Here is a 25,814-nt window from a genome sequence, read left to right as displayed (position 1 = left end):
ACTTCGAACTGAAGCCTGCATTAATCTACATGTTACAGCAATCCGCACAATTCAATGGTTTGGCCAATGAAGATCCAAACAGTCATATAGAGAGCTTTCTTGAGATGTGTGATATGCTGAAGATAAACGGGGTGACGGATGATGCAATCAAGTTGAGAGCCTTCCCATTTTCCATAAAGGAGAGAGCGAAGCAGTGGCTATAATCATTACCTAGAGCGTCAATTACCACATGGGAGGAGATGGTAGAAGCTTTTCTGGCCCGTTATTTCCCTCCCGAAAATTCAGCAAAGCTTAGGAACGAGATCTCATCCTTTGTTTAGTTGGAATTGGAGTCTCTATTCGAGACATAGGAAAGGTTCAAGGAGCTCTTGAGAAAGTGCCCGCAACACAGATTCCAAGAGTGGATGATTGTTCAGACCTTTTATAATGGTTTGAACTAGAGTACAAGGCAACTCTTGGATACGGCAACAGGAGGTATCTTAGGTAGCAAGACCCCCGATGAGGCCCGTCAGTTAATTGAAGAAATGGGGTTAAACAGCTACCAATGGAATGCTAGGGAGAAGAAAAAAGTGGCCGGTCTCCATGAAATAGATGCTTTAACTTCATTGGCGACTCAAGTGAAAACTTTGAGTAAGAAGTTAGATCTTTTAACTTCGAATAGAGTTGCGGCCGTGACCAATTGCACCAGTTGTGGTGGAGGACATGCTCCCTCCGATTGTCCAATCGTCATTGGTGATGTTTCTTCAATTGAGAATGTTGACTTTGTAGGTAATGGAATGAGACCTCAAGGGAATTCATACAGCAACACCTACAATTCAGGTTGGAAGAATCATCCCAACTTTTCATGGAGTAATCAAGGACCACAGAAGACCATGGGGCCATCGGGTTTCCAACAACAACAACAACAAACCCCTCAAGTGGAAAACAAAATTTCAGGCTTGGAAACCCGAATGAGAGATTTGGAGAAGCACTTGGCTAGATTTGTTCAATCGGCAAATACAAGGTTTGAATCAGTCGAGGCTACACTTCGCAACCACACTGCCTCTTTGCATAACCTTGAAAATCAGGTGGGGCAAATTGCGAAGTATCTCTCTAAGAGGCCACATGGAAGCTTACCGAGCAATATAGAGACCAACCCTAGAGAGCACGTAAAGGTGATCACTTTGAGAAGTGGTCGTGAGGTTGAAGGTAGGCTTCTGAGTGAGAAGCCAAAAGAACACACACCCGAGGTTATAGAGATAGAAAAAGAACAATCAAAGAGAAAGAGGTGGCATCCCCACCTTTCAAGCCAAGAATCACTTATCCCTCTAGATTGAAAAATGACCAAGGGGATGAACAGTACAAGAAGTTCCTGAGTTTGTTCAAGCAACTCCACATCAATATTCCTTTTGTTGAGGCATTGGCCCAAATGCCTAAGTATGTGAAGTTCTTGAAAGACTTGTTGACTAACAAGAGAAAGTTTGAGGAAAGTGCTTTAGTGATTTTAGATGCTTCATACTCGGCGGTATTTCAAAAGAACATGCTGAACAAGAAGAAAGACCCTGGAAGCTTCATCATTTTGTGTAATATTGGCAATCTAGGTGAGGAAATGGCATTGGCTCACTCAGGGGCCAGTATCAACGTTATGCCATATACCTTCTTTCAAAAGCTAGGCTTGGGCGAGCCTAGGCCTACTCGGATGACTTTGCAACTAGCGGACCAAATAGTGTGACATCCGAGAGGCATCATTGAAGATGTGCTTGTCAAGATGGACAAGTATATTTTTCTGGTTGACTTTGTAGTGCTAGACGTCGATGAGGATGCGGATATACCTTTGATACTTGGGAAACCATTCTTGCGGACTTCCAAGGCATTGATTTACATGGACGGCGGAGAGCTAACTTTGAGGGTTGGAGATGACAAGCTCACATACCACCTTGCTGAAGCCATGCAGTATTCTATTGATTTCGATGATACTTTATACTTTCTAGACACTACTGATGAGATTGTTGATGAATACATGCAGGAAATGTTCAATCCGGACCCAGACGAGTGTTTGTTCATCCAAGAGGAGGATTATGAAGAAGTAATATTACTTGGTTCGACGGAAGAAGTACCATCTACCCCGGGGATCTTGAAGAAGGTGCTCCGGAAAATGAACAGGGCTAGGAGACGCCACCAGAAATGCTCCAATTCTATTGGAGACGTACGTGAACCGAAGAAGTTGGATGAACCATTGCTAGGTGGCCCAAAGCCCGATAACACACCCTCTACCTTCAAGAGACTTTGCACATCATGCTTTCAAGTCATGGGTAAGAGGACAATATTCATCTATGAACCCCCATGAGGTAAGACAAGGTACGTCAAGCTTAGTGACGTTAAACAAGCGCTTCTTGTGAGGCAACCCAAGTTTTTACTGTTTTCTTCTCTTCTAGGTTAGTTTGTTTACATGAATAATTTGTTAAGTGTTGGTGTCTTGATTTTTAGATGCTTGTACTGAGATTTTATTGTGGGCTTTGAATATTCATCATGTGTTTTCATGTGGAATTGGTAAACTTATGTCGTTTGAGCTTTATTCCATGTTTTTCGCTGGTAAAACTTGCATACTACGGCAGGCTCTGAGTGTGTAAACATGATTACAAACTTTCTGCAGAGCCTACAGGTTTTTCTAAGGCATTCAGTGAAAATGCACGGCCGTGTGGAATTTTCGCACACCCGTAAATTTGTATTGTGAGTCCAGAGAATGCACAGGGGCGTGCGGCTACCCCTGTGAACGACCATGCGAATATCACACGCCGGTGGGTAATTTCCACACGGGCGTGTGATTTCCTGCAGAGTTTGTCAAAATTATCCCAAGAGCGCACAGGGGCGTGAACTCGCACCAGTGGATGACCTTGTGAAAACCGCACGGGCGTGGGTAATTTTTGTACGCCCATGCGAAACACTGCAGAGGAGTTCTCTCCATCCCGAGAAGTCACAAGGGCGTGCGATCACCCATGTGAGCTGGGCCTGTGAATGCCCACGGCCGTGCGGAATTTTCTTATGGGTGTGTGGAATACTTAGCGATTTTTCTCGGATGTCCAGAGAAGCCACAGGGGCGTACGGCTGCTCCTATGGGTCAGGTGCACGGGCGTTGGTATTTTCCACACTCCCATGCAGGAGTGTTCAGAGACAGTGCGAGTTTCTCCCGAGAGCGCACAGGAGCTTGCATTTGCCCCTGTGGAGCTCTCTTAATGAGGCACACGAGCGTGGGTAATTTCCGCACAACCCGTGTGGATGCGCAGAACACCAAGGGGCGCGACTTCTTTTTAAAGAGGAGTCACTTCTTTCCTTGTTCACATTCTCTATTCCTCTGAGAACACCCTTACATCATTCCCTGACTTCCTTGTGTTAATTTGGTGGAGTTATTGCGAGGTTTTCTGTCCAAATCTTAAGTTTCTCATCTCAACTCGTCGGTGAGCCCTCTTTCTCTGTTTTCTTGATTTCTTCGTCAATTCATGATTTAATTCGATGAATCCTGTCAGACACTCTTTGCTTCTTCAATTAGGGGGATTAGTCATGTTTAAAACAAAGTTAGAAGTAGTTTTAAGATTTATTTTTGGATCTTTAAGGCGCGGCCGTGCGGGTTTTTCACGCCCCGTGGATCCACATGGGCATGTGGAAATTCCGCACGACCGTGTGGAATTCTGCAGTAATGCTTTATCATCTTGTTGGACCAATTTCTTCTCAAATTTTACAGATTATGGCACCCCGGTCGAAGAAGCAAGCTGATAAGTGGCCGCGTGTGTCATCTTCCGAGTCTGAGGACATGAGTTTCACCATTCCGGAGCACGGGGTTCGTTTTGAGCGGTTGTCGAGAGTTCATTTTGGACAGACTCGATTCCTTGATACGAGTATACTGAGAGATCTGCAGCAGGTAGACAAGTTGGTAGACGAGGTCGAGGATCTCGTATCAGTAGGTGGTTGGAGGCAGTTATTGACTATTAGAGAGCCAGCCATACGAGAGCTCGCACTGAAGGTCTTGTCATCATTTGATTTCGACAGATCCTATTCGAGCTTTGACAGTATTAATGCTATTCAGTTTAGAGTATTTGGACACCACCATAGCTTGAGCGTTACTCAGTTTTCAGTTCTACTTGGCTTGTATGAGGAGGGATTCACTGACACTGAGGAGTATTCTCAGTTACCGACTGATAATCCTAGAGCCTTGACCCCGCAGAAAGCTTACAGAGTGCTATGTGGTTAGGGTCAGTATGAGCCGAGAGTGTCCAAGGACACGTGCCTTTCCCAACCTACATACAGATATTTACATGTCATCATGAGTAGGTCGGTGAATGGCCGTGGTGATAGCACTGGTGTTCTGAGCCGACAGGAACTTCTGTACTTGTACTCGATGGTGCAGCATGTACCGATTCACTTAGGACACATCATGGCAGAGTACATCAGACATCAGGGGCATTATGATAGACTGGGAGCGGTCTTCTCGGGCTCCTACATTACGAGATTAGTGCTAGGCATGCGTCTAGTGGATGCGATTCGTGGGGCTGAGAAGACGAGTATACCTACCCCCCTGAGCTTAGAGACACTGAGATTGATGGGCATGGTCTGTAGAGTTTGGACAGGGGTTTATGCATTGGTGCTACAAGCTCTAGAGATAGCTGAGGATGAGGGTGATCATGCCGAGGCTTCCCAACCTGCTCCCCAGCCTCAGTCAGCACCGATGGAGACCGAGGCACCATTGGCGGCAGAGGACGCTCCCCCCGTAGGTATGTTTCCACCATCTCAGGCCCATGATCGCTTCGAGAGGCTTGAGAGTGCGGTGGGAGTGATACCGACAGAGGTGGCTGAGGCTCGAGCAGAGATTACCGAGATTAGGGCTACGTAGGCCACACAGTACACAGAGTTCTTGGCACATTTTGATGTATTACAGCAGATCTTAGAGCGAGTCATCGTCTCCTCATTTGTCTTGTGACCGAGGACTCCTCAGCCCTCCTCGGCCTCTCCTGCACCCCCATCCTCTATACCAGCACCGGTGGATCCACCTTATGTTTCCCCACAACCAGTAGTAGCAGAGGAGCCGACAGAGCGTGACACCGACATTTGACTTTATTTTTCTGCATTTTTTCTTTATTTTGCATTTTATTTTAGACTTGTTCACTCAAAAAGGATTCTCCTTTTGATTTTATTTTCATTTTGCGTCTCGAGTTATATTTATTGTCTATCCTTTATATATACTTGAGTTATTTTGTTTTTATTGAGATTCAATGAATCCCCTCGTGTATGCATGCATATGGTCTTGTCATCATGGGAATTGAGACTTTGTCATGGGCACAGCCAAGGTGTTTCGGCACTTGCCTGTGTGAGCTTCATAACCCATCGGAACATTACTCCCAAGGACTTAGCTCCATCAAACACGACACTAGGAGTCAAGGGAGTATTGTTTTGATTGCTTCTCCCAAATATATTTTTCATTGATATACATTATGAGTGAGCTTGCATGTGTACATTGGGGACAATGTACAACTTAAGTGTGGGGGGAGTTTCATAGTGCACATATCTTTTATATTAGTTTTGATTATTATACATGCTCACATAGCCAATGGCGGTTCACCTTAGTTGCAATGATTGTATTCTTGAGTTTAGGAGAATTTTTTAACATTGAATATCTTCATGCTCTAGTTTTATTTCAATTTTTAGGAATTTTTGCCTGAATTACACTCAGTGCACTACTCACTCTTTAAACTCTATTGGAAACTCATGTTCAATGTTAAAGGGACTAGTTATAGTTGTTTCTTGTGTTAAAAATTAAAAGAAAATGAATGATGAAAAGAAGGAAAAAAATAGTTTTCTTGTTTGTTTTGCATTTTGGGTGAAAAGAGCTACAACCTATGTAGTATGAAGCTACTCTCATAAGTCGGATACTAGTTATGCCCTAATGAGAGAAAGAGCTATCTCATAGGATGAGTAAAAGCTACCACTCCGGTAGAAAGAGCTACCACCTCGAAAGTGTGAAAGCCACCTTAGCGGCCGCTTGGGAAAGGGCTACCTTAGAGAATGTGTGAAGCTACTACCATCTTTAAATTTTTGTTACTTTCTTGCTGTAGATAAATAAGTCCCTTATACTTAGAGCTTTGAGGAGTATACATTGGGTTGACTTGAGTGAGTCCACACACTTTCACGATTTCGGGTTTGCTGTCCTTTTTTATTCAAGTTTTTAACTAGAGCTTCGATCTTTCATATTTAGTGTTGAAATTTGCCTTACTTGTAGAATGCTCTCTTTGTATACTTTGGTGAACCTAAGGCCAAGAAATTTCAATAGTTTCTTCATTGATGCATAGAATGTTTAATTTTGCTTGAAGACAAGCAAAATCTTAAGTGTGGGGGAGTTTGATAAGTGCTTGTGTGATATTAATGCGAAGCATTCTTTCCTTATGTTGAGCATTACTTTTCTCGGTTTTTACACTAATATGTTTGTTTTTATATTACTTTTATGGGGTAGGGTTGTGAAACCAATTATGAATGAAAGAAGCCAATGTGGGTCACAATGCATCGATTTTGGAGGAAATCTTACTAAAGTTCAAACGCGAAGATATAAGTCAGGTGCGAGATGCTAGAGTGTGTGCCAACCTCCCCGTATTTGAGTTTGCACAACCATTTGGAGGGGCACAAGGGAAGTCACACTCAAGCACTCTGACTTATGCACATAGAACAAGATTTCCATCAACTTATCCGTCATTGAAGAAGCAAAGCGATCCACGGCATAAACGTGTGCCCGTTTATGTTACCTCAGTGAAAAGTGGTTTCGGGAGTATTTTTGGAAGATTACTATAGCAATCATTGTAGTAATCACTGTAGCATTTGGCTAGGGTTTTGAGAGGTATTGGCTAGGGTTTTGGAGAGGTTCAACTAGACAAGGGAATCCTTGGACGACGAGTAGAGGATTTTCCACAAGACCTTCAACACAACTATTGAGGGGGTTTCTCTATAGATTCATTGCTTTTACATTTTATTTCTTTGATTGTACTTAGCTCCATGGAGAGCTAAACCCCTAGTGTTGTTTCATTGAATCTCTTTATTATGCTTTCAATTAATTGAGTATTGTTGTGAGTTCTAACCTTGAATGCTTGATTGTATGAACATTTCCACTAGAGTGACAATAGGGTTGAGAGTTCTTGTTGGTAACCTTGTGAGTCAGTGACACACCACCAGTGTCAGACAAAGCTAGGTTGGAGAGGGTTGAGAGGGTGAGTCGAGAGGTACAGGAGCGTCCACTTTCCCCTCTGGCGTGATAGATTCTACCTCCGTTCCTCGAGTTCTTTGTGGCCATAATAGAGTGAATGGTCTAAGGGATGACCCTCCACTGGTGCTTAGTTGCGCGTGCAACGGAGTGAAGCGCTGAGGCGATCTTAGTATCTAGGGCTTAATCGTGGTTAAGGACCTTCCACCTGGACCAAAGGATTAGGTCTATAATTAGGAAGAGATTTATCACTTGGAATCCCTAGAGCTCATTGCAACTCTATTCGAGTGCGAGGTTGAGAGATTATCTAATCTCTCCTCTGGGACATGTATAGAGTTAGGCATAGTTGACCCTAGATTTGGGACTATGTATTTAAGGATTTCCACGACTCACCATTGCATTGATTAGGAAGCATAATAGAGGATTCTTGCACTTGAACGATTGTCCTAGGCGGAGCATTATCCGAGTACCCCATCTTTATCGATTGCCTTACCTCCTCCTTTACTCGTGCTCTCTTACTTGTTGATTTTACTTTTGAGAATTGAATCATTGTCACACTTATCACTGTTGATCGTTCACATAGCTAAGAAGTGGATTAAGTGTTTTTATTCGCTGCTCCCTGTGGATTCGATACCCGCTCATTCTGGATTATTACTTCGACAAACCCGTGCACTTGCGGGATATACAAAAAGGGATCTTGTCATAAAGCTAGATTGGAGAGGTTTGAGAGGGTGAGTCTAGAAGTAGTGGAGCATCCCCTTTCCGCTCCGGTGTGATCTATCCTACCTCAAACTTCCAAGAGTTCTTCACGGACATAGTAGAGTGAATAGGCTAAGGGATGACTTTCCGCTGGGGCTTAGTTGTGAGTGCAACGGAGTGAAGCGCTGAAGTGATTTTATCACCTAGGGCTTAATTGTGGCTAGGGATCTTCCACCTGGACCAAAGGGTTAGGTCTATACATAGGAATAGGATTTATCACTTGGAATCCATAGAGCTCATTGAAATTCCATGCGAGTGCGAGGTTGGGAGGTTATTCAATCTCTCCTCTAGGATATGTATAGAGTTAGGCATGGTTGACCTTAGATTTGGGATTATGTAATTAAGAATTTCCACGACTCATTGTTGCATGAATTATGAAGTATAATAGAGGGTTCTTGCACTTGAAACAATTGTCCTAGGCGGATCAATATCTGGGTACCTCATCTTTATTGATTGCTTATCTTCTCCTTTACATGTGCTCTCTATCTTGTTGCACTTATCACTATTCATCTTCCACGTTAGTTAAGAAACAACTTAAGTGTCTTTATTCCTTACTTTCTATGAATACGATACCAACTCATCTGGGATTATTACTTCGACACCCGTGCACTTGCGGTTTACACGCATATATGTACGTGTCAAGTTTTTGGCGCCGTTGCCGGGGACTAGGCGTTTAGAGATACTTTGCACTTTGTTTTCTTAGCTATTCATTCATTCTATTTCATATCTTCTTTTCTATCATCATTTTGATTTTGTTTTCTTTCTTTTGGTGCAGCTCCAGGTTATGACCCGAGGGAACCCTTCGATATTGATTGAAGGAGATCCCGAGCTCGAACCTACACTTAGAAGAAAAGGGAACGAACTGGTGCAAGAACAGTCTAATCTAGCTGATTTGGAAGTAGAAAAATCTGAAAACATGGCAAAACAGAATTAGCAACAGTGGACATTATCCGATTAAGCCAGACCTTTAGTATTGGGTACACAATCGAGCATTGTGCGTCCCCTATTACAACTCAGAACTTCTAACTGAAGCCGGCATTCATCCACATGTTGCAGTAATCCGCACAGTTCAATGGTTTAGCCGATGAGGATCCAAATAGTCATATAAAGAACTTTCTCGAGGTGAAGATAAACGGGGTGAGGGATAATGCCATCAAGTTAAGTGCCTTCCCATTTTCCTTGAAAGGGAAAGCGAAGCACTGGCTACAATCATTACCTAGAGCATCAATTACGACATGGGAGGAGATGGTAGAAGCTTTTCTTGGCCGTTATTTCCCTCCCAAAAAAACTTCAAAGCTTAGGAATGAGTTCTCATCCTTTGTACAATTGGAATTGGAGTCTTTATTTGAGATGTGGGAAAGGTTCAAGGAGCTCCTGAGAAAGTGCCCGTAACACGAATTCCTGGAGTGGATGATTGTTCAGACCTTTTACAACGGTCTGAATCCGAGTACAAGGTAAGTCTTTGATGCGCCAGCAGGAGGTATCTTAGGTAGCAAGACCCCCGATGAGGCCCGTCAATTAATTGAAGAAATGGGGTTAAACAGCTACCAATGGAATGCCAGGGAGAAGAAAAAGGTGGCCGGTCTCCATAAGATGGATGCATTGACTTCGTTGGCTGCTCAAGTGGAATCATTGAGTAAGAAGTTAGATCTTCTAACTTTGAATAGAGTGGTGGCCGTGATTACTTGCACCGGGTGTGGTGGAGGACATGCTCCCTCCGATTGCCCGATCTCCATTGGTTATGCATCTTCGATTGAGAATGTTGATTTTGTGGGTAATATGATAAGGAATCAAGGGAATCCATATAGCAACACCTACAATTCGGGTTGGAAGAATCATCCCAATTTCTTGTGGAGTAACCAAGGTCCACAAAAGGTCATGGGGCTACCGGGTTTCCAACAACAACAGTAAGCCCCAAACTTGGAAAATAGAGTTTCAGGTTCGGAGACCCGAATGAACTATTTGGAGAAAGCCTTAACTAGGTTTGTGCAATCATCTAATACAAGGTTCCAATTAGTTGAGGCTACACTTCGTAACCACACCGCCTCTTTGCATTAATCTTAAAAATCAAGTAGGGCAGATTGCGAAGTCCTTATCGGAAAGGCCACAAGGAAGCTTGTCGAGTAACACCGAGACCAACCCTAGAGAGCATGCGAAGGCGATCACTTTGAGAAATGGTCGTGAGGTTGAGGGTAAGCTTCCGAGTAAGAAGCCCAATGAAGAGGTTGAGAAGGGAGCAAGCAAAGAGAAGGAAATGGCGCCCTTACCTTTGAAGCCAAGAAACCCTTATCCCTCTAGATTGAAGAATGACCAAGGGGATGAATAGTACAAGAAATTCCTGAGTTAGTTCAAACAACTCCACAAGTAACCCTAGTCAGAGGTGGCACCATTGAAGTCACCCACCAAAAGCCAGGGAAGGTGGATGGTGGTGATACCAGATAGGATGTTCCAAAGAAGCTTTTGATCATTTAAGATTTGAGAGTTATAAATAACTGAAAGGATCTAGGGCTCATTCTTAGAAGAAATAACTAGGTTGAGGGACATGCGAGTTACAGCGATAGGGGAAACTCTCCCAAGGTAGTGAGACCAGAGAGTGATGATTTCCCTAGAAAAACCCTGCGCGGGGATAGCCGCTGATAAGTGCTTGTGCGATATTAGTGTGAAACGTTCATTCCTTATGTTGAGCATTACTTTTCTCGGGTTTTTACACTAATATGTGTCTATTTATGTTACTTTCGTGCAGGCAGGGTTGTGAGGCCGAGTATGAAGGAAAGAAGCCAATGTGGAGCACAATGCACTGATTTTGGGGTTAATCTTGCTAAGGTGCAAACGCGAAGACATAGGTCGGGTGTGAGATGCTAGAGTGTGTGCTAACCTCCTCGTATTCTAGTTGGCACATCCATTTGGAGGGGCACAAAAGCAGTCAGACTCGAGCATTCCGACTTGTGCACATAGAATAAGAGCTCTACCAACTTGCCTATCATTGAAGAAGCAAGTGATCCACGACGTGAACGTGTGCCTGTTTGCGTTACCCCGATGAAATTATGGATTCGGGAAGCTATTCAGGCCAGATACTGTAGCAGAGTATTGTAGCAAAGTACTGTAGCAGCATTGTTCACAGCCGGCCGAGGAAACACGAATTCAGAGAATCCACACGGGCGTGTGGAAATTATACACGCCCGTGTGGAAATTCCACATGGGCATGTGAAAGATCCACATGCCCGTGTAGTCACCTGATTCCAGCCCTATTTAAAGCCGATTCAGCCCCGATTTTAGTATTCTTTTCTCTATCTTTTCCCCACCTTGAGAGAGGGCTTCGGCTAGGGTTTTGATGGGTATTGGCTAGGATTTTGGAGAGGTTCTATGGCTCTGACATCGTCATTCCTTAGTAAGAAGGTTGGCAGGGGAGCTTCCATCGAGGCGTATCTTATACCGGATGAGGGAATCCTTGGACGACGAGTAGAGGACTCTCCACAAGACCATCGACACGACCATCGAGGGGTTTTTCTATAGATTCATTGCTTTTACATTTTATTTCTTTGATTGTACTTAGCTCCATTTAGAGCTAAACCCCTAGTGGGTACTTGGGTATTTGTGAACCCTAGGATGTATTTGTTTCATTGAATCTCTTTATTATGCTTTCAATTAATTGATGTTTATTGTGAGTTCCAACTTTGAATGCTTGATTGTATGAACACTTCCGCTAGAGTAACACTAGGGTTGAGAGTTCTCGTTGGTAACCTTGTGAGTGAGTGACACACCACGACCATTAGACAAAGCTAGGTTGGAGAGGGTTGAGAGGGTGAGTTGAGAGGTACAGGAGCGTCCCTTTTCCCCTTTGACGTGATAGATTCTACCTCCGTTCCTCAAGTTCTTTGCGGCCATCATAGAGTGAATGGTCTAAGGGTTGAACTTCCGTTGGGGCTTAGTTGCACGTGCAATGGAGTGAAGCGTTGAGGTGATCTTAGTATCTAGGGCTTAATCGTGCCTAGGGACCTTCCACTTGGACCGAAAGGTTAGGTCTATAATTAGGAAGAGATTTATCACTTGGAATCCCTAGAGCTCTTTGCAACTCTATGCGAGTGCGAGGTTGAGAGGTTATCTAATCTCTCCTCCGGGACATGTATAGAGTTAGGCATAGTTGACCTTAGATTTTTGACTATGTAATTAAAGCTTTAGACGACTCACTATTGCATTGATTAGGAAACATAATAGAGGGTTCTTGCACTTGAAGCGATCATCCTAGGCAGAGCATTATCAGAGTACCCCATCTTTATCGATTGCCTTACCTTCTCCTTTACTCGTGCTCTCTTACTTGTTGATTTTACTTTTGAGAATTAAATCATTGTCACACTTATCGCTATTGATCTTTCACATAGCTAAGAAGTGAATTAAGTGTTTTTATCCTCTACTCCCTGTAGATTCGATACCCGCTCACACGGGATTATTACTTCGACAAACCCGTGCACTTGCGGGATATACGCAAGGGGATATATAGAAGGGAAGCGCGCCTAAACAGGGCCTCCAGTTTGATATCTTTCTAGTAGTGCGCAAGAGGCATATTATCATCTGGGTCTAGTGGTGAGCCGGAGTCCTCAGATCCCAACATCGATCCAGTGTCACCCTAGTCATCCATTAATAGGTCAAAGTTAGAGGGGGATGAAGAGCATGCTTGATGCTTTCCACCAAGGAAGAGTGAGATTGATCTGGGTTATCATGGTGGACAGAATATAGTAGTAAAGGTGGTGAGCAAAGGTTATGACTGGATGGGGCATTAGTGAGGGCTTGAGGAGACAAAGTGGTGAAGGTTCCAACATTAGTGCAGTAGAGGGGCATGGGGACAAGCGTAAGGTGAGAGGATGGGGCAGTGTTCTTTTTAGGTTCCCTCTCAGGCATTGGAAGGGATGGGGTAATGTCAGAGAATTTCTTGGGACCCAGATAAGAAATAAAGAGGCCTCCCTCGGGATGAGAGGAAGTCCCATCATCAATGGCTAGATCACTTTCAATGGGTTTGGATATCTTAAGATGTGGGAAGACAATGATGCTTGACAAGTGTGCCGTTGCAAGCGTAGAACCGCAACATGAACGAACACGATGTATTGGGAAACGAGAAGGTGGTTAAAACCCACGCGTCCTGACAAGATCCCCTTGCGTATATCCCGCAAGTGCACGGGTTTGTCAAAGTAATAATCTCGGATGAACGGGTATCGAATCCACAGGGAATAGGGAATAAGAATACTTAATTCGATTCTTAGCTATGTGAAAAATCAATGATAATAAGTGTGACAATGATTCAATTCTCAACAATAAAAACAATAAGTAAGAGAGTAAAAGTAAAGAAGAGGGTAAGGTAATCGATAAAGATGGGGTACCCGGATAATGCTCAGCCTAGGATAATTGTTTCAAGTGCAATAACCCTCTATTATGCTTCCTAATCAATGCAATGGTGAGTCATGGAAATCCTTAACTACATAGTCCCAAATCTAAGGTCAACTATGCCTAACTCTATACATGTCCCGGAGGAGAGATTAGATAACCTCTCAACCTTGCACTCGCATAGAGTTGCAATGAACTCTAGGGATTCCAAGTGATAAATCTCTTCCTAATTATAGACCTAACCTTTTGGTCCCGGTGGAAGATCCCTAGGCACGATTAAGCCCTAGATACTAAGATCACCTCAACGCTTCACTCCATTGCACGTGCAACTAAGCCCCAACGGAAGTTCAACCCTTAGACCATTCACTCTATGATGGCCGCAAAGAACTTGAGGAACGGAGGTAGAATCTATCACGTCAAAGGGGAAAAGGGACGCTCCTGTACCTCTCAACTCACCCTCTCAACCCTCTCCAACCTAGCTTTGTCTAATGGTCGTGGTGTGTCACTCACTAACAAGGTTACCAATGAGAACTCTCAACCCTAGTGTTACTCTAGCGGAAATGTTCATACAATCAAGCATTCAAGGTTGGAACTCATAATAAACATCAATTAATTGAAAGCATAATAAAGAGATTCAATGAAACGAATACATCCTAGGGTTCACAAATACCCAAGTACCGACCAGGGGTTTAGCTCTCCATGGAGCTAAGTACAATCAAAGAAATAGAATGTAAAAACAATGAATTAATAAAGAAACCCCCTCGATAATCGTGTCGATGGTCTTGTGGAAAGTCCTCTACTCGTCGTCCAAGGATTCCTTCATCCGTTATAGGATACGCCTCGAAGGAAGCTCCCCTACCAACCTTCTTCCTAAGGAATGACAATGTTAGAGCCGTAGAACCTCTGCAAAACCTTGGCCAAGACCCCTCAAAACCCTAGCCGAAGCCCTCTCTCAAGTTGGGGAAAAAATGGAGAAAAGAATTCCATAATCAGGGCTGATTCGGCTTTAAATAGGGCTGGAATCGGGTGACTACACGGGCGTGGATGCTTCACGAGCCCGTACGGAATTTCCACATGGGCGTAGATAATTTCCACACGCCCGTGCGGATTCTCTGAGCTCCTGTTTTCTCGGCTGGCTGTGAACAGTGCTGCTACAGTGCCTTGTCTGAATAGCTTCTCGAATCCATACTTTCATCGTAGTAACGCAAATGGGCACATGTTCACGTCGTGGATCACTTGCTTCTTCAATGATAGGCAAGTTGGTGGAGCTCTTGTTCTATGTGTATAAATCGGAATGCTCGAGTGTGACTGCCTTTATGCCCCTCCAAATGGATGTGCCAATCTCGAATACGAGGAGGTTGCCACACACTCTAGTATCTCACATCCGACCTATGTCTTCGCGTTTAGACCTTTGCAAGATTTCCTCCAAAATCGGTGCATTGTGATCCACATTTGCTTCTTTCCTTCATACTCGGCCTCACAACCCTACCTACACGAAAGTAACATAAAAACACACATATTAGTGTAAAAACCTGAGAAAAGTAATGCTCAACATAAGGAATGAACGCTTCGCATTCATATCGCACAAGCACTTATCAAACTCCCCCACACATAAGCTTTTGCTTATCCTCAAGCAAAAAATTAAAACGTTATGTGCATCAATGAAGAAAATATTGAAAGTGCTTGGCCTTAGGTTCACCAAAGTATACAAAGAGAGCATTCTACAAATAAGTGAAATTTCAACACTAAATACGAAAAAATCAATGCTCTAGCTAAAAACTTGAATAAAAAAGGATACAAAACCCGAAATTGTGTACGTGTGTGAGCTCACTCAAGTCAACCCAAAGTATACTCCTCACAGTTCTAAGTACAAGGGACTTATTTATCTACAAAAGCGACAACAATTTCAAAGATGGTAGTAGCTTCACACATCCTCTAAGGTAGCCCTCTCCAAAGCGGCCGCTTAGGTGGCTTTCACACTTTCGAGGTGGTAGCTCTTTCTACCGGAATGGTAGTTTTCACTCATCCTATGAGATAGCTCTTTCTCTCATTAGGGCATAGTTAGTATCCGACCTATGAGAGTAGCTTCATATTTCATAGGTGGTAGCTCTTTCCACCCAACAAGCACAAAGAACCAATAAAACTAACCCTTTTTGAAATTCAACACAAGAAACAACTATAACTAGTCCCTTTAACATCAAACTTGAGTTTCCAAAAAGAGTCTAATAAGTGAGTAGTGTAACAAGTATAAATCGGGCAAAAATTCCTAGATATTCAAGCAAAACTAGAGCATGAAAACATTCAATGGTAGAAATTCTCCTAAACTCAAACATACAATCCTTGCAACTAAGGTGAACCGCCATTGGCTATGTGAGCATATATCAATCAGGAACAATAGAAATGAATGTGTGCATTATGAAACTCCCCCCCACACTTAAGTTGTACATTGTCCCCAATGTACACATGGAAGCTCACTCAAAATATATATCATTCAAAAGCAAATGTGGGAGAAGTAATCAAAACAATACTCACCTGACTCCTAGTGTTGCGTTTGATGAAGCTAATTCCATGGGGATAGTGTTCCGACGGGTTGTGAAGCTCACACGGCTAAGTGCCTAAGCACCTTGGCCGTGCCCATGACTAAGTCTCAATTCCCAAGAAGACAAGACCATCTACATGCATACACGAGGAGGTTCAGTGAAGCTCAATAAAAGCAAAATAACTTGAGTTTTTATAAAAGATAGACAATGAATACAACTCAAGATGCAAAATGGAAATAAACTCAGAAGGAGAATCCTTTCTGAGTGAACAAGTCTAAAATAAAATGCATAAAAGAAAAAGAACTAAAAGTCAAATATCGGTGTCGCCATCAGGCTCCGATGCTGCTGCTGCAACTGCTGCTGGTGAAGACGCACATGTGGTGGGTCCACTGGTGCCGGGGTAGAGGATGGAGATGTTGGAGGAACTGAAGGGGCCTGAGGAGTCCTCGGCCGCAGGGCAAATGATGAGGTGACGTCTCGCTCTAAGATCTGTTGTAATACATCGAAATGTGCCATGAACTCTGTGTACTGAGTGGCCTGCATAGCCCTAATCTCTGCAATCTCGGCTCGAGCCCCCGCTACCTCAGTCCGTACCACCCCCAAAGCGCTCTCGAGCTTCTCAAAGCGATCATAAGCTCGAGATGGTGAAAACATAAACACGTGGGGTGGTTCCTCTGCCACCAGAGGTGCCTCGGTCTCCATCAGTGCTGGCTGAGGTTCAGGAGCAGGCTGAGATGCCCCAGCTTCATTACCCTCATCCTCGGCTATCTTTGGAGCTGGTAGCACTAAAGCAAAAACCCCTGTCCGAACCCTGCGGATCATACCCATCAATCTCATCATCTCTAGACTCAGAGGAGCAGGTATACTCGTCTTCTCGGCTCCATGAATCGAATCCAAGAGACCCATGCCCAGCACTAATCTCGTAATGTAGGGGCCCGAGAAGATCGCTCCCAGTCTAGCATAGTATCCCTGATGTCTGATGTACTCTGCCATGATGTGTCCTAAGTGAATCGTTACGCGCTGCACCATCGAGTACAAATACAGTAGTTCCTGACGGCTCAGAACACTAGTGTTATCACCACGGCCATTCACCGACCTACTCATGATGGCATGTAAATATATATATATGCAGGTCGGGAAAGGCATGTGGCCTTAGACACCCCCGGCTCGTACTGACCCTAACCACATAGCACTCTGTAAGCTCTCTACATGGTCAAGGTTCCAGGATAATCAGGCGGTAACTGAGCGTACTCTTCCGTATCTGTGAATGCCTCCTTATACAAGCCAAGTAGTACTGTAAACTGAGTAATGCTCAAACTATGGTGGTGTCCAAATACTCTGAACTGAATGGAGTTCAAACTGTCGAAGCTTGCGTACGATCTGTCAAACTCGAATGATGATAGCACCTCCAGTGCAAACTCTCGGATGGCTGGCTCTCTAATCATCGATAACTGCCGCCAACCACCTGCTGAAATGAGATCCTCTACCTCATCAGCGAATTCATCTCCCTGCTGTAGATCTCGCAGTATAGTCGTATCCAGGAATCGAGTCTGCCAGAACCAGAGTCTAGACAAGCGCTCATAGCGAAACTGATGCTCTGGAATAACAAATTTCATACCCTCAGTCTCATGGGATGACTCACGCGGCCTCTTATCAGCTTGCTTCTTCGATCGAGGTGCCATAATCTGCAAAATTTGAAATGAAATCGATCAAACAAGTTGATAAGATAATGCTGCAGAAATTCACACGGTCTTGTGGAATTTCCGCACACCCGTGTGGATCCACGGGGCGTAAAAACCGCACGGCCGCGCTTCAAAAATCCAAAAATACAACTAAAAAATACATCTAACTTCGTTCTAAACATCAATCATCTTTCTAATTGAAGAAACAAAGCATTATTAACTAGATTAATCGATGGAAACTATGAATTGGCGAAGAAAATGATGAATAGGGCTTATCGATGAGATGGGATGAGAAAATGAAGAACTGGCAAGAAAACCTTGCAGAAATTCTACCAAATTAGTGCTATGAAATTGGGGAATGATGTGATAGTGTTTCCAGATGAATAGAGGTCATGAAGAGGGAGAGCAACTACTCTTCTTTAAAAAGAACTCACGACCCTTGATGTTCCTGGGCATTCTTGGGAAAAAAAAACTTTAACTAACTTTGAATGATCTCACACGGGCGTGCGGAAAATACCCACGCCCGTGTGCCCGACCCACAGGGCAACCGTACGTCCTTGTGGCTTCTCTGGACACCCGAGAAAAATACCAAGTGTTATACACGCCCGTGCGGAAATTCCGCACGGGCATAGATGTGTGACAATCGCATGGTCGTTTACAGGGGCAGCCGCACGCCCCTGTGCCTTCTCTGGATTAGCTCGCAGTGCAAATCCACGGGCGTGCAAAAATTCCACACGGCCGTGTGTTTTCTCTGGATGACTTAGAAAAATCTGCAAGCTTTGCAGAAGATTTCTAAACATGTTTACACACTCAGAGCCTGCTCTATTATGCAATTTTTACCAGTGAAAAACATGAAATAGAGCTCAAACGACCAAACTTCGCCAATTCCACATGAAAACACACGATTAAAATTCAAAGTGCACAAGGAAATCTCAGCACAAGCATCTAAGAAATTATGACACCAACACTTAACAAATTATTCATGCAAACAAACTAAACTAAAAGCTATGAAAACAGTAAACACTTGGGTTGCCTCCCAAGAAGCGCTTGTTTAACGTCACTAAGCTTGACATACCTTGTCTTACCTCACGAAGGTTCATGAATGAAAGTTGCCCTCTTACCCATGCCTTGAAAGCATGAGGTGCAAAGTCTCTTGAGAGTAGAGGGTGTATTATCGGGCTTTGGACCACCTAACAATGATACGCCCAACTTCTTCGGTTCACGTACGTCTCCAACAGCCTTGGAGTGTTTCCGGTGGTGTCTCCTAGACCTCTTCATTTTCCGGAGCACTTTCTTGAAGATCCCCGGGATAGATGGTACTTCTTCTGTCGAACCAAGCATCATTACTTCTTCATAATCCTCCTCTTGGTTGAACAAACCTTCATACGGTCCGGATTGAACATCTCCTGCATGTATTCATCAACAATCTCATCAGTAGTGTCTAGAAAATATAAAGTATCATCGAAATCAAGAGAATGCCGCATGGCTTCAGCAAGGCGGTATGTGAGCTTGTCATCTCCAACTCTCAATGTGATCTCTCCACCGTCCATGTCAATCAATGCTTTGGAAGTCCGCAATAATGGTCTCCCAAGTATCAAGGGTACATCCGCATCCTCATCGACATCTAGCACTACAATGTCAAGCGGAAAAATGTACTTGTCCACCTTGACAAGCATGTCTTCAATGATGCCTCTCGAATGTCGCACTATTCGGTCCGCTAGTTGTAAAGTCATCCGAGTTGGCCTAGGCTCGCCCAAGCCTTGCTTTTGAAAGAAGGTGTATGGCATGACGTTGATATTAGCCCCTGAATCCGCTAATGCCATTTCCTCACCTAAATTGCCAATATTGCACGGAATGATGAAGCTTCCCGGGTCTTTCTTATTGTTCGGCATGTTCTTTTGCAACACCGCCGAGCATGAAGCATCTAAAATCACTGAAGCACTCTTCTCCAACTTCCTTTTGTTGATCAACAAGTCTTTCAAGAATTTCACATACTTAGGCATTTGGGCCAATGCCTCAACAAAAGGAATATTAATGTGGAGCTGCTTGAACAAACTCAGGAACTTCTTGTACTGTTTATCCCCTTGGTCATTTTTCAATCTAGAGGGATAAGGGATTCTTGGCTTGAAAGGTGGGGGTGCCACCTCTTTCTCCTTGCTTGTTCTCTCTTCAACCTCTATAGCCTCGGGTGCGTGTTCTTTTGGCTTCTTACAAGGAAGCCTACCTTCAACCTCACGACCACTTCTCAAAGTGATCGCCTTCACGTGCTCTCTAGGATTGGTCTCTGTATTGCTCGGCAAGCTTCCATGTGGCCTTTCAGAGAGAGACTTCGCAATTTTCCCCACCTGATTTTCAAGGTTATGCAAAGAGGCGGTGTAGTTGCGAAGTGTAGACTCGACTGATTCAAACCTTGTATTTGCTGATTGTATAAATCTAGTCAAGTGCTTCTCTAGCTTACTCATTCGGGTTTCCAAACCTGAGACTCTATTTTCCACCTGAGGGGCTTGTTGTTGTTGTTGGAAACCCGGTGGAACCATGGCCTTTTGTGGACCTTGATTACTCCATGAGAAATTGGGATGATTCTTCTAACCCGGATTGTAGGTATTGTTATATGGGTTTCCTTGAGGTGTCATGCCATTACCTACAAAATCAACATTCTCCATCGAAGAAACATCACCAATAGAGATCGGGCAATCAGAGGGAGCATGTCCTCCACCACACCCGGTGCAATTAGTCACGGCCGCCACTGTATTTGAAGTTAGAAGATCTAACTTCTTACTCAAATTTTCCACTTGGGCCGCCAATGAAGTTACCGCATCTATCTCATGGAGACCGGCCACCTATTTCTTCTCCCTAGCATTCCATTGGTTGCGATTTAACCCCATTTCTTCATTCAACAGATGGGCCTCATCGGGATCTTGCTACCTAAGGTACCTCCTGCTGCCGCATCCAAGAGTTGCCTTGTACTCGTGTTCAAGCCATTGAAAAAGGTTTGAACAATCATCCACTCCGGGAATCCGTGTTGCGGGCACTTTCTCAGGAGCTCCTTGAACCTTTCCCATATCTCGAATAGAGACTCCAATTCCAACTGAACAAAGGATGAGATCTCGTTCCTAAGCTTTGCTGATTTTCCAGGAGGGAAATAACGAGCTAGAAAAGCTTCCACCATGTCCTCCCACGTGGTAATTGACGCTCTAGTTAACGAGTGTAGCCACTGCTTTGCTCTCCCCTTTAGGGAAAATGGGAAGGCTCTCAATTTGATGGCATCATCCGTCACCCCATTTATCTTCAGCATATCACACAACTCGAGAAAGCTCTCTATGTGACTGTTTGGATCCTCATTGGCCAAACCATTTAATTGTATGGATTGCTGCAACATGTGGATGAATGCCGACTTCAACTCAAAGTTCTGAGCTGTAATCAGGGGACGCACAATACTCGATTGTGTCCCCAACACTGAAGGTCTGTCATAATCAGATAATGTCAGCTGTTGCTCATTCTGTTCTGCCATGTTTTTAGATTCTTCTACTTCTAAATCAACTAGATTAGACTGTTCTTGTACAGGCTCTTTCCCTTTTCTTCTAAGTGTACGTTCAAGCTCAGGATCTCCTTCAATCAATGTTGAGGGATTCCCTCGGGTCATAACTTAGGGTTGCACCCAAAGAAAAGGAAAAAGAAATCAGAACGATGATAGAATAAGAAGATAGGAAATAGAATGTATGGTGAAATAACTAAGAAAACAAAGTGTAAAGTATCTCTAAATGACTATTCCTCGGCAACGGCGCCAAAAACTTACAAGATCCCCTTGCGTATACCCGCAAGTGCACGGGTTTGTCGAAGTAATAATCCCGGATGAGCGGGTATCAAATCCACAGGGAATAGGGAATAAAAATACTTAATTTGATTCTTAGCTATATGAAAGATCAATGATGATAAGTGTGACAATGATTTAATTCTCAACAATAAAAACAACAACTAAGAGAGCAAAAGTAAAGAAGGGGGTAAGGCAATCGATAAAGCTGGGGTACCCGGATAATACTCCGCCTAGGATAATTGTTTCAAGTGCAAGAACCCTCTATTATGCTTCCTAATCAATGCAATGGTGAGTCGTGGAAATCCTTAACTACATAGTCCAAAATCTAAGGTCAACTATGCCTAACTCTATACATGTCCTACAAGAGAGATTAGATAACCTCTCAACCTCGCACTCGCATAGAGTTACAATGAACTCTAGGGATTCCAAGTGATAAATCTCTTCTTAATTATAGAACTAACCTTTCGGTCCAGCTGGAAGATCCCTAACCACGATTAAGCCCTAGATACTAAGATCACCTTAACGCTTCACTCCGTTGCACGCGCAACTAAGCCCAGCGGAAGTTATCCCTTAGACCATTCACTCTATTATGGCCGCAAAGAACTTGAGGAATAGAGGTAGAATCTATCACGTCGGAGGGAAAGGGAACGCTCCCTGCCTCTCGACTCACCCTCTCAACCCTCTCCAACCTAGCTTTTATCTAACGAGTGCGTGGTGTGTCACTCACTCACAAGGGTTACCAGCAGAACTCTCAACCCTAGTGTCACTCTGGGGAAATGTTCATACAATCAAGCATTCAAGGTTGAAACTCACAATAAACATCAATTAATTAAAAGCATAATAAAGAGATTCAATGAAACGAATACATCCTAGGGTTCACAATCACCCAACTACCCACTAGGGGTTTAGCTCTCCATGGGGCTAAGTACAATCAAAGAAATAGAATGTAAAAGCAATGAATCAATAAAGAAACCCCCTCGATAATCATATCGATGGTCTTGTGGAAAGTCATCTACTCGTCGTCCAAGGATTCCCTCGTCCGTTATAGGATACGCCTCAATGGAAGCTCCCCTACCAACATTCTTCCTAAGGAATGACGATGCCGGAGCCGTAGAACCTCTCCAAAACCTTGGCCAATACCCCTCAAAACCCTAGCCGAAGCCCTCTCTCAAGTTGGGGGAAAGATTGAGAAAAAAATACTAAAATCGGGGCTGATTTGGCTTTAAATAGGGCTGGAATCGGGCGACGACATGCCGCGTGGATGCTTCACACGCCCGTGCAGAATTTCCACACGGGCGTGGATAATTTCCATATGCCCGTGTGGATTCTCGAACTCCCTGTTTTCTCACCCGGTACTGTGAACATTCTCTTTCTGATGCCATCCAGAATATCTTCTCGAGTCCATACTTTCATCGAAGTAACGCAAACGGGCACACGTTCACGTCGTGGATTACTTGCTTCTTCAATGATAGGCAAGTTGGTGGAGCTCTTGTTCTATGTACATAAATCGGAATGCTCGAGTGTGACTGCCTTTGTGCCCCTCCAAATGGATATGCCAAACTCGAATACGAGGAGGTTGGCACACACTCTAGTATCTCACATCCGACCTATGTCTTCGCGTTTGGACCTTAGCTAGATTTCCTCCAAATTCGGTGCATTGTGATCCACATTGGCTTCTTTCCTTCATACTCGGCCTCACAACCCTACCTGCACGAAAGTAACATAAAAACACACATATTAGTGTAAAAACCTGAGAAAAGTAATGCTCAACATAAGGAATGAACGCTTCGCATTCATATTGCACAAGCACTTATCACGTCCACGTGTTTGGATCCTGGCCTTCGTTCCCAACGCATCTGTCCAGATTAGGGTTTCAAGCTTCACCGTTGCTCCGTCTGGAACCACGGCCTCTGCTGCTTCATGGTTTTAACCAAGTGCCAAATTCTTGCGAGTCTTCCCCGTCGGGATGAAGAAATTTCGGGTCAGGGTTGCCATCCAAGTTACAGTCCGCCATCCTATCGTCAGCCTCGCCAAGAACTAGACTCTAATCATCTACCTCCATCTGCATCTCCAAAGAGGAAGATGGTTAACGATAAGCATAGAGCTTGTTACAATTGCTGACGAAGGGGCAACTCCATAGCTATAGCAAAAGACCGGTAATTTTTCATATAAGGCGATAATGAAAATGGAGTTATCAGCATAGTTTACCCAAGTTCCCTTTTGAAGGGGAAGATCAAGGTCAATTTCCACACAGATACGTGCATATTTAGATCGTGATAACTTCAGAGTGTGTTCATCAATTTTAAGGACTCTCCCAAAGTGAGATGCAATGGTTTAAGAACATCGCCGCTCCATAATTCCATAGGGACATGGTGTAATTGTATCCATATCGCCGCCGACGAGAGTTTTTCGAAGGCTAATTGGAAGGATTCACGCCATTCAGAAATTTGGAGGATACGCCCATCAATGGTCCAAGGACCCTCCCAAAGGAGCTTGGCCGGCATATCCAGAGTTTTACAATGAATCAAATAGAAATAACTAGGAAGGTTAGTGACAAAGAACTTCCCAAAAGAGTTCCAAGCCTTAGAGAGGGCTTGTTTTGCTTGATCAAGAGGAAGTAATTTGCCGAGAAATTTAGCGTAGAGGGGGTTTTGCATGGACTCTCTGGCGGAAAGCCATTGATCTCGACCAATAGTGATGCTACTTTTAATGGAGTTCTTCAGCCTGTCAAAGTGGGGTTTTTAAAGATGGAGCAGGTTCTCAAAATAGGAAGACGAGGAGCCAACAACCTTTGCCTAGGAGGTTGCTGCAAAGGTTACGGAGGTGGGATCTTGAGGTTTCAGAGGTGGTTTTCGAGGAGATTTTAGGAGAAGCGTTCTCATGGTTTCTAGTGTCTCAGCAGGTTTTAGGAGAGGAAAAGCGAGAAACTAAGTTAATAGAGAGGTTAAGAAAGCAGGTATTTGCAATCTGGTACATACACATTGGAGAATTCTATTGCCACAAATCTCAAAACTCTTTTCCTTATTTTTTTAAAACAAAATACATGTAATATATCAAATAAAGAAAGCCATATATCATTTTTAAAATGGAGGTCTCATTACATATAAATTAAATAAATTAAAATTAAGAAACTTTCAATTAAAAAATATTAAAATATTAAGCTTTAGGTTTTGACTACCTTGATTTTGACTACCTCAGTTTAAAACTTTAGGTTTTGACTACTTTTTTTGTGAGAGACCGGCCCACCTCAGTGAGACACAGAACAGAATTTTGCACAAGCAAGGTCTAAGCCTTTTGTCTAACTTAAAGTGAGCTTCTCTCACCAATTGTTCCCTTAATTTGTCACACCCCGAACCCGGCTCGATTAGACCCGGCGAGTGGACAAACTGAAGCAGACCCAAACTGTATGAATCCCATTAGTCTAAAAGCCCTCAAAACCTAATTCAGAGAAGATAAAAATAAACCAATGAAGTTACAAAAATATTTCACAACTTAATATAATTGATTAAGTGCTTGTGTAATAAGAATATGAAGTGTTCTTTCCTTATGATGAGCATTACTTTTATCAGGTTTTAACGCTAATATGTGTGTATTTATGTTACTTTCATGCATATATGGTTGTGAAGCCGAATGTTAGAGAAAGAAGCCAATGTAGATCCTGAGTGCACCATTTGGAGGAAATCTTGAGAAGGTTCAAACACGAAGACATAAGTCTGGTTCAAGATACCAGAATGTTTGCCAACCTCCTTATATTCAAGATAGCATAATGATTTGGAGGGGCACAGAGGCAGTCACATTCTAAGTATTCGGGCTTGTGCATGTGTAACAAGATCTCCAACAACACGGCCTTTCATTGAAGAAGAAAAGCGATCTACAACGTAAACATGTGCCCATTTACGTTACCTTGATGAAAGCATGGTTTCGGAAGTGTTTCGGGCCGGTACTGTAGCAGGGCATTGTAGCAACAATGTAGCAAAATACTGTATTAAGTACTGTGACAAGTTCCCCTTGCGTATATCATGCAAGTGGACAGGTTTGTCAAAGTAATAATCCCGGGTGAGCGGGGTCGAATCCACAGGTAGTAGGGAGTAAAGACACTTAATTCGATTCTTAGCTATGTGCAGTATCAACAATGATAAGTGTGGTAATGATTCAATTCTCAGAAATTAATAGCAACAAGTAAGAGAGCAAAAGTAAGGAGGAGGCAAGGCAATCGATAAAGACGGGGTACTCGGATGATGCTTCACCTAGGATAATCACTTCAAGTGCAAGAACTCTCTATTATGCTTCCTAATCAATGCAATGGTGAGTCGTGGAAATCCTTACATACATAGTCCCAAATCTAAGGTCAAATATGCCTAACTCTATTCATGTCCCAAAGGAGAGATTAAATAACCTCTCAACCTCGCACTCGAATAAAGTTGCTG

General features: G+C 43.5%; 3 non-coding genes across 3 annotated transcripts; 1 reads left to right on the top strand and 2 right to left on the bottom strand.

The window, feature by feature from the left end:
• Window positions 1-287: 287 nt before the first annotated feature.
• On the bottom strand, window positions 288-394 carry LOC120253791. The gene has a single exon (XR_005534422.1). It is a non-coding gene; the product is annotated as a small nucleolar RNA R71 (small nucleolar RNA).
• Window positions 395-9,268: 8,874 nt separating this feature from the next.
• Window positions 9,269-9,375, bottom strand: LOC120253794. Its single transcript, XR_005534426.1, has one exon. It is a non-coding gene; the product is annotated as a small nucleolar RNA R71 (small nucleolar RNA).
• An 11,212-nt stretch (window positions 9,376-20,587) lies between these two features.
• On the top strand, window positions 20,588-20,694 carry LOC120253790. The gene has a single exon (XR_005534421.1). It is a non-coding gene; the product is annotated as a small nucleolar RNA R71 (small nucleolar RNA).
• The last annotated feature ends 5,120 nt before the right edge of the window (window positions 20,695-25,814 follow it).

This window comes from Dioscorea cayenensis, unplaced genomic scaffold (genome assembly GCF_009730915.1).
Source record: "Dioscorea cayenensis subsp. rotundata cultivar TDr96_F1 unplaced genomic scaffold, TDr96_F1_v2_PseudoChromosome.rev07_lg8_w22 25.fasta BLBR01000210.1, whole genome shotgun sequence".
Lineage (NCBI taxonomy): Eukaryota > Viridiplantae > Streptophyta > Magnoliopsida > Dioscoreales > Dioscoreaceae > Dioscorea > Dioscorea cayenensis.
This window is presented reverse-complemented; position numbering and strand designations above follow the sequence as displayed.